The sequence below is a fragment of the Muscardinus avellanarius genome, assembly GCF_963383645.1.
Source record: "Muscardinus avellanarius genome assembly, chromosome: 3".
NCBI classification, from domain to species: domain Eukaryota; kingdom Metazoa; phylum Chordata; class Mammalia; order Rodentia; family Gliridae; genus Muscardinus; species Muscardinus avellanarius.
The window spans coordinates 35,419,058-35,427,258 of NC_137788.1; positions in this window are offsets into that span (position 1 = coordinate 35,419,058).

Genomic DNA, 8,201 nt, shown 5'->3' on the forward strand with positions numbered 1-8,201 from the left:
CCTGTTAGGCTCCCAGACACAATTTTCCTCAAAACACACAAAAAAACAGAAAAACTGAAGGTTCTTCTCCTGAGCTAAGGATAGATATGTAATAGCCTGGACTCTTGCTGAAGATTTAAAGGAGTTTATTAAAAAGATAGAAATACAGAAGACAGTTACAGCCCCGTGCCATTCAAGAGGGGCATGGGGGGGGGGAGGTTCGAACAAATTCACCAAAGTACAAAACACAGAACAGACTTTTGTACACATGACCTCCATCTTGTTCACATAATTCTGATGTAGTAAAAGTCCCTGTAAGGTTCCTCCCCTGCCATGGTGTCTCCTTTCAGAAGGTCCAAGGTCGACCACCACCTCCTCCCATCCTAGCTAGATTATCCAATTATGTAAGCCGGCTTTAGAATGAGGATGAGGAAGTCCTAGTTCCACTCTCCTATAGACTTGCTAATTACGTTTAGCTAGGTTAATTTACATTAGAATAGTTGCCTGCTTCTTGGCAGAAACCAAGTCTTTTCACAGATTTGCCCCTCACCCAATTTTTGAGATGTATTAATAATCAGAGCTTTCTCAAATCCTCCTAGGCCAGTCCCAATACTGGTACACACAGCTTGTGTTCTATTTCTACTGGACAGTGTTGCTCTAACCGTATTCATTAAAGCTATCTCATCTACACTCTGGGTATCAAACATTTCCTCTATGAAATGAGTCTAAGATCCCAAGATCCCAAATACCAGTCTCTCATCTGAGATTCAAACCCATATTCCCAAGGGCCTGCTGGTTCTATTACACATAACCACCAGCTCTTCAGCTCACCATGAGGAAAGCAACGGGCCTTCTCTAAAGACTCACTCCTTTTCCTGACTGGATTTGTTAACCTTGGTATTCATTATAGTTAGTGCTGTAACAAATTGCCACAGACCTTGTGGCCTGAAATAACACAAATGTATTGTCTTACAGTTCTGGAGATCTGAAGTCTGAAATGGATCCCGGTGATACAAAAGCATAGTGTCACAAGGCTGCCTACTTCTGGAAAGTTCTTTTTTTTCTTTTGGGTGTGGTACTGGGGGTGAAACCCAGGGGCTTTCTACCTCCGGGATATACTCCCAGACTTATTTTTTATGATTTATTTGGAAACAGGGTCTCACTAAGTTGCTGAGAGCCTCACTAAGTAGCTGGCTTCGAACCTGTGCGATCCTCTTGTCTCAGCCTCCCAATACAAGCCTGCACCACCATACCCAGCTTACTTCTGGGAAGTTTTAAGACAATCCATTTCCTTCCCTTTTCCAACTTCTAAAAGCTGCCAGCACAGCCGGGTGTGGTGGCGTACCCTTGTAATCCCTGCGCTTGGGAGGTGGAGACAGGAGGATCGCTTGGGAGGTGGAGACAGGAGGATCGCGCAGGTTCAGAAGCCAGCCATGCTGGCTTAAGAGAACCTGTTTCCAAATTTTTAAAAAGTGTAAAATAGGTCTGGGAGTGTAGCCCGGAGGTAGAAGGGCTTCCGAAACCCCGGTACCACACACACACACACACACACACACACACACACACACACACACACACACACACAAGCTGCCAGCACTCTAGTTCATGGCCCTTCTCCTATTCAAAGCTAGCAACGTTCAATGCTCAGGCCTTTCTCAGATTACATCACTCTGAGCCTGACTCTCTTGCCTTCCAGTTTCAATCCTAATTGTGATTACACTGGACCCACCCAGACAATCTGAGACAATCTCCCCATCTCAAAGCCAGCTGATAGGCAACCTTAATTTAACCTTCAATCCTTTGGGGGGGTGGCTGGGGGGTGGAACCTGGGGGCATTTGACCTCTGAGCTATACCCCTGCCCTGTTTTTTTTATTCTTTGTTTGGAAACAGGGTCTCACTAAGTAGCTGAGGCTGCCCAGGAACTGCTATCCTCCAGGCTCAGCCTCCCAAATGCTGGGATGACAAGCGTGCTTCACCTCTGCGAGATTTAACCTTCAATCCTAATTTGTCATGTGACCTACATGCTTGCAGGCTTTGAGGAGATTAGGGCACATACAGCGGGCTGAGAGGGCTGGACAGACAGGGAGGATCTAAAGAAATGATCACCAGAGCAGATTACAGGGCACTTCCTGTGCTTTTAAAGCAATTGGCATATTGGGTGGAGTTGAAAGGGCCAGCTGAAAGGGCTTTGCTGGTCTGAGGTTTCTAGGTGCACTGCAAGGTTTACTTTTTCTAAGAGTTATACTTTCACTCTGTGATCTGAGCTAGCATCAGTATTTCTTAGGACATCTATCTTGTTCTGTTTTTTATTTTTATTAGGTAGTTAAGCACTTGACCTTAATCTTTCTACTAAGTTGTAAAATATTTGTGGAGAGTTTACATAATTTACATAAAGAAGAGAATTCATAGCCAGGAGCAGTGGTGCAGACTTGTATGCTTGTAATCCCAGCTTTTGGGTGGCTGAGACCTGAGGATCACGGTTTGCAGACAGCCTCAGCTACTTAGTGAGGTCCTCCGTAACTTAGTGAGACCCTGTTTCAAAATAAAGAATAAAAAATAGGGCAGGGGCTACGAGCTCGGAGGTCGAATGCCTCTGGGTTTCATCACCAGACCCACACACACAAAAAGGAAACAACCTTGTCCTCAAAATATTGGTGAGTGAGTGTATATCAATATGTATGAAGCTAAAATAAAATATTTAAAGTAACTTTATAAAACCAGGCATGGTATTACACGCCTATTATCCCAGTACTTGAAAGGCTGAGACAAGAGGATGGTAGGTTCAAGGCCAGCCTCAACAATTTGGCAAGACTTTCAGCAACTTAACAATACTCTGTCTCAAAATAAAAAATAAACTGGGTACAGTGGTGCATGCTTGTAATCCCAGTACTTGGGAGGCTGAGACAGGAAGATGCAGGTTCAAGGACAGCCTCAGTAACTTAGCCTCAGTAACTTAGTAATACATTGTTTCAAAATAAAAAATAAAATAGGTCCCGGAGTGTAGCCCCCCCCCCCAGGTAGAATGCTTCTGGGTTCAATCCCCAGTACCACAAAAAAAGAAAGAAAGAAAATATCCATCTGACAAAAGTATAATATCTAGAATATAAAAAGAGCTTAAAAGCCGGGTGTGGTGGCGCACGCTTGTAATCCTAGCGCTTGGGAGGCTGAGACAGGAGGATATCACAGGTTCGAAGCCAGCCTCAGCTACTTAGTGAGGCTCTCAGCAACTTAGTGAGACCCTGTTTCCAAATAAAGTATAAAATAGGTCTGGGAGTAGAGCCCGGAAGTAGAAAAGCCCCTGAGTATTCTACCCCTAGTTCCAAAAAAAAAAAAAAAAAAAAAGCTTAACACTAAAAACCCCCCACAAATAACCCAATGAAAAATGGGAAATTAAAATGAATACATACTTGTTAAAAGAAGAAATACAAATAGCCAACAAATATATGAAAAAAATTAACATCTATATAATCAGGGAAATGCAAATCAAACTACACAGATTCCATCTAACTGCAGTTAGAATGGCAATATTCAAGAACACAAACAATAATAAATGTAGCAAGGATGTGGGGAAATAGGAACTCTATTTATTTACTTTTTTGTGGTACTGGGGTGGAACCCAGAGGCTTTCTACCTCTGGGCCTGCATATATATATATATATATATATATATATATATATATATATATATTGTGTGTGTGTGTGTATGTGTGTGTGGTACTGGGGGTGGAACCCAGAGGCTTTCTACCTCTGGGCCTGCATATATATATATATATATATATATATATATATATTGTGTGTGTGTGTGTATGTGTGTGTGGTACTGGGGGTGGAACCCAGAGGCTTTCTACCTCCGGGCTATACTCCCAGACCTTTTTTATATTTTATTTGGAAACAGGGTCTCACTAGGTTGCTGAAAGCCTCACTAAGTAGCTGAGGCTGGCTTCGAACCCACGTGATCCGCCTGTCTCAGCCTCCCAAGCGCGGGGATTACAAGCATGCGCCACCACACCCGGCTTGTGCCTATATTTTATATTTTATTTGGAAACAGGGTCTCACTAAGTTGCTCAGAGCCTCACTAAGTAGCTGAGGCTGGCTTTGAACCTGCATGATCCTCCTATCTCAGCCTCCCAAGCACAGGGATTACAAGTGTGTGCCACCACACCCGGCTTAGGAACTCTATTTATTATTACACTATTGGTGGGACTGCAATCTAGTACAATCGCTATGGAGATCAGTGTGGAGGTTTCTGAGAAGGTTAGGAATGGATCCACTATATGACCCAGATAGCACTCCTGGGCATTTTCCAAAGAAATTGAAACCAGAATATTACAGTGATACTTGCATATCCATGTTCATAGCAGCACAATTTACAATAGCCAAATTATGGGATCAGCTTCAGCATCTGTCAACAGATGAATGGATCACAAAACTATGACTTCCCTCATAAATAGAATTTTACTCAGCCATAAATAAAAACAAAATCAAGGAAGGTGACTTTATTTGAAAGCTGGCTCAAGAAAAAGAAGAAAGACTGGCTCAAAGTCCATCTTTCTGGGGAGCTGGTCAGGCATTTTGTGTATGTGTGTGTGGTACTGGGGGTGGAACCCAGGGGCTTTGCTACCTCCAAGTTATACTCCCAGACCTATTTTTTTTTTTAAAATATACTTTATTTAGAAATAGGGTCTCACTAAATTGCTGAGAGCCTCACTAAGTAGTCAAGGCTGGCTTCAAACCTTTGTGATCCTCCTGTCTCAGCCTCCCAAGTGCCGGGATTACAAACGTGTGCCACCACACCCAGCATGGTTGGGCATGGTTTATATAGATAGTCTAAGGATATTCCAAGACTGTTGGGTGCCTCCCAACAGATGGTGGGCCACAGTATTCAGATCTGATCCTAATGACTAAGTCATAAGATGCTTTTCAGTTCTGCCAGTCTCAGGAACACAGTCTCCTCGGGCTGTACCTGTCACTGATTAGTTTGACCATATGCAATTTCTGATACATTATACAATATGTAATATTGGGTAGCTGCCCTAAGGTCCTCTTGCCAATGGTCAAACTCACTATAAAGAAAGGAGATGTTTTTCACCTTTATGGAAGACCAGGATCAGGTGAGGTTGAATAGGGTATCAGGCACAAGATTTAGTTCTACTGTTCAGCTTCATACTTACATTTAAATCCAAAACATTTATTGTTCTTCTGCCTTTGCTGAGTTAAGGACGCAATCACATATAATGTTCTTCCATTATACTGATGGGAAAGCATGCTGCTTATTCCCTCCAAGGACTTTTTTTTTTTTATACTTTATTTGGAAACAGGGTCTGAGTTGCTGAGAACCTCACTCAGTAGCTGAGGCTGGCTTCGAACCTGTGCAATCCTCCTGTCTTAGCCTCCCAAGCACTGGGATTACAAGCGTGTACCACAACGCCAGGCTTCCTCCAAGGGCTTTAATCAGCTTTCCGATAACGATGCTAAAATCTGTTATGTAGAATAGCCATGGCTCCAACGCCTTGCTTATTTCTAATTCTTACAACTACTTAGTGGAACACACAATTTCATTGGCATTTTATAGAAAAGGAAATTAAGGCACAGAAAATGGTTGTTTTCAGATATAGCCTAAGTTGCTGTTGCAAAGGGATACCATACTACAGTGACTCAATCAGGTTCAGATTTATTTCTCTCACACAAAATACAACAGAGGCAGGCAGAAGATCGGGGTGGGGGGCAGGTGGTTCCACCTCTCACGGTTATCCAGAGACACAGTACTTTCTGGTTACTCTAGCATCATCTAAGGTATTGTTCTTATCTACATGTATCTGACTTAGAACCACCACACATCTGTGCCACAGTGAGTGGGAAGGGAGAAATGAGAAGATGAAAGGCAGTTTCTTTTCTTTTTTCTTTTTTTTTTCATTGGTACTGGGGGTGGAACCCAGGGGCTTTTCTACCTCTGGGCTATCCTCCCAGACCTATTTTATACTTTATTTGGAAACAGGGTCTCACTAAATTGCTGAGAGCCTCACTAAGTAGCTGAGGCTGGCTTTGAACCTGTGCGATCCTACTGTCTCCTAAGTGCAGGGATTATAAGCATGAGCCCACTATGCCCAGCAGGCAGTCTCTTTTTTAAGAAAATTACAAAATTCTTGGGCTCACATCATGGTGTCCATGTCACCACAGATAACTGCAAGGGAGGATGAAAAATGTAACTTATATCTACAAGGTTAAGGTAAGATTAGGGTTGGATGGGTATGGTGGTGATTCTATTACTAAAAGAAGGGGATCATAGATATAGGGGATCATTTAGACATCTCTGCTACATCTCTGATTCCCTCCCTTTTAGGCTAAGCAGAGTGCTCAAAGGAAAAACTGCAGCTTGTGTTTCTCTTGTAGCTTGAGATGGCCGATTAGACATAAGCAGAAGCCACTGGGTCCAGCTTCCAGGAAAGCTTGGTTGCCCTTCATTCTTTTACCTTTCTTGTGGCTTGGAAGGCAGATGAGGTGGTTAGAGCTTCAAAAGCCCTACCAGGTCATGAGTGATGGGGAATATGGAGCCATGTGCTAAAGATGTGGGGCACACAGAAAGGAAAAACTTGGAAACGTCACGATCAAGGAGCTACCACAACAATCCTGAATTGCCCAAGGCTGCATTTATTCTTATTTATTTGGACTGGGGATTGAATCCAGGGAAATTCTCCCTCTAAACTACATCCCAAACCCTTTTTAATTTTTGTTTTGAAACAGTCTTGCTAGGTTGCTGAGATTCTCACTACATTGCTGAGGTTATCCTTGAACCTGTGATCCTTCTGTCTCAGCCTCCCAAGTACTGGAATTACAGGGGTATAACACCATGCCCAGCTGCACTTTATTTTGAAACAGAAATAAGCCTCTCTCATATTTAAATTGCTTTACCTATAATCTACAAATAATCCAATGTAATTCCTAACCAGTTCAAATTAATTAAGTGATGTATTCAAAGTCATATAACTAGTAAGATGTTCATACTAAGATTTATGTAGCTTCCAACCCATATTCTTGCCCCTCTGGCATGGAAATGATATCCTTCCCTTAATTATCTCCAGTACAATGAAGGAATAGTAGTGGGCTTCCTCATATTTAGGGAAAGCCATTTATCATTTTTGTCTAGAGTTCTAGAGTGATATGAGTACTTTGACTAGCAAAATATTTCTGTATTAGTTGCATGCAACATGAAATTATGGATAAGCACTGTGAGTTATTGAACTAGGAATGACTTGTCATTTCCCATCTCTTTTTCTACTATATATATATATATATTTTTTTTTTTTTCAGGTCTGGGGATGAAACCCAGAGGCATTAGACCTCTGAGCTACAACCCCTGCCCAATTTTTTTTATTTTTATAAGTGGAACATATTGAGAGTGGTGTACATTTACATTGTGCTTCATGCCCTTCCCCCTCCTTTTCCCTCCCCCCCAATAGAGAGTGTCCAGGTTAATCGTGTTGTATTTATGCTATTACACATATTTGTATGAAGCTCCTCCATTGAACAACCTCAGCTTTCTTCCTCTCCTATCCTTCTGTTCAAGCTTTGCTGAGATTTCCCCTCCATCATCTGGAATCCCTCTGGTATTACCACTACTCCCTCGCTTGAACATATTAGAGAAAACATATGTCCCTTCTCTTTCTGTGCTTGACTAATCCCACTTAACATAATGTTCTCTAGTTCCTTCCATCTCCTTGCAAATGCTATCACTTTATTTTTCTTTATAGCTGAATAGAATTCCATTGTGTGTATTTCCCATAATTTTGCAATCCACTCATCTGTTGATGGAGATCCAGGTTGGTTCCATATTTTGGCTATTATAAACTGTGCTGCTATGAACATGGGTGTGCATATGTTAATGTAGTTCTCTGATTTCAACCCCTTTGGAAAGATACCCAGGAGTGGTATAACTGGATCAAATGGTGGATCTATTACCAGTTTTCTAGGGAATCTCCACACTGATTTCCATAGTGGCTGAACTACTTTGCACTCCCACCAACAGTGTAAAAGAGTTCCTCTTTCTCCACATCCTCGCCAGCAATTGTTGTTTGATTTTTTTATGTTTGCCACTCTGATTGGGGTTAGATGGAATCTCAGCGTAGCTTTGATTTGCATCTCCCTGATGGCTAGTGATGTTGAACATCTTTTCATGTTTCTATTGGCCATTTGTAGCTCTTCTTTTGTGAAGTGTCTATTCATTT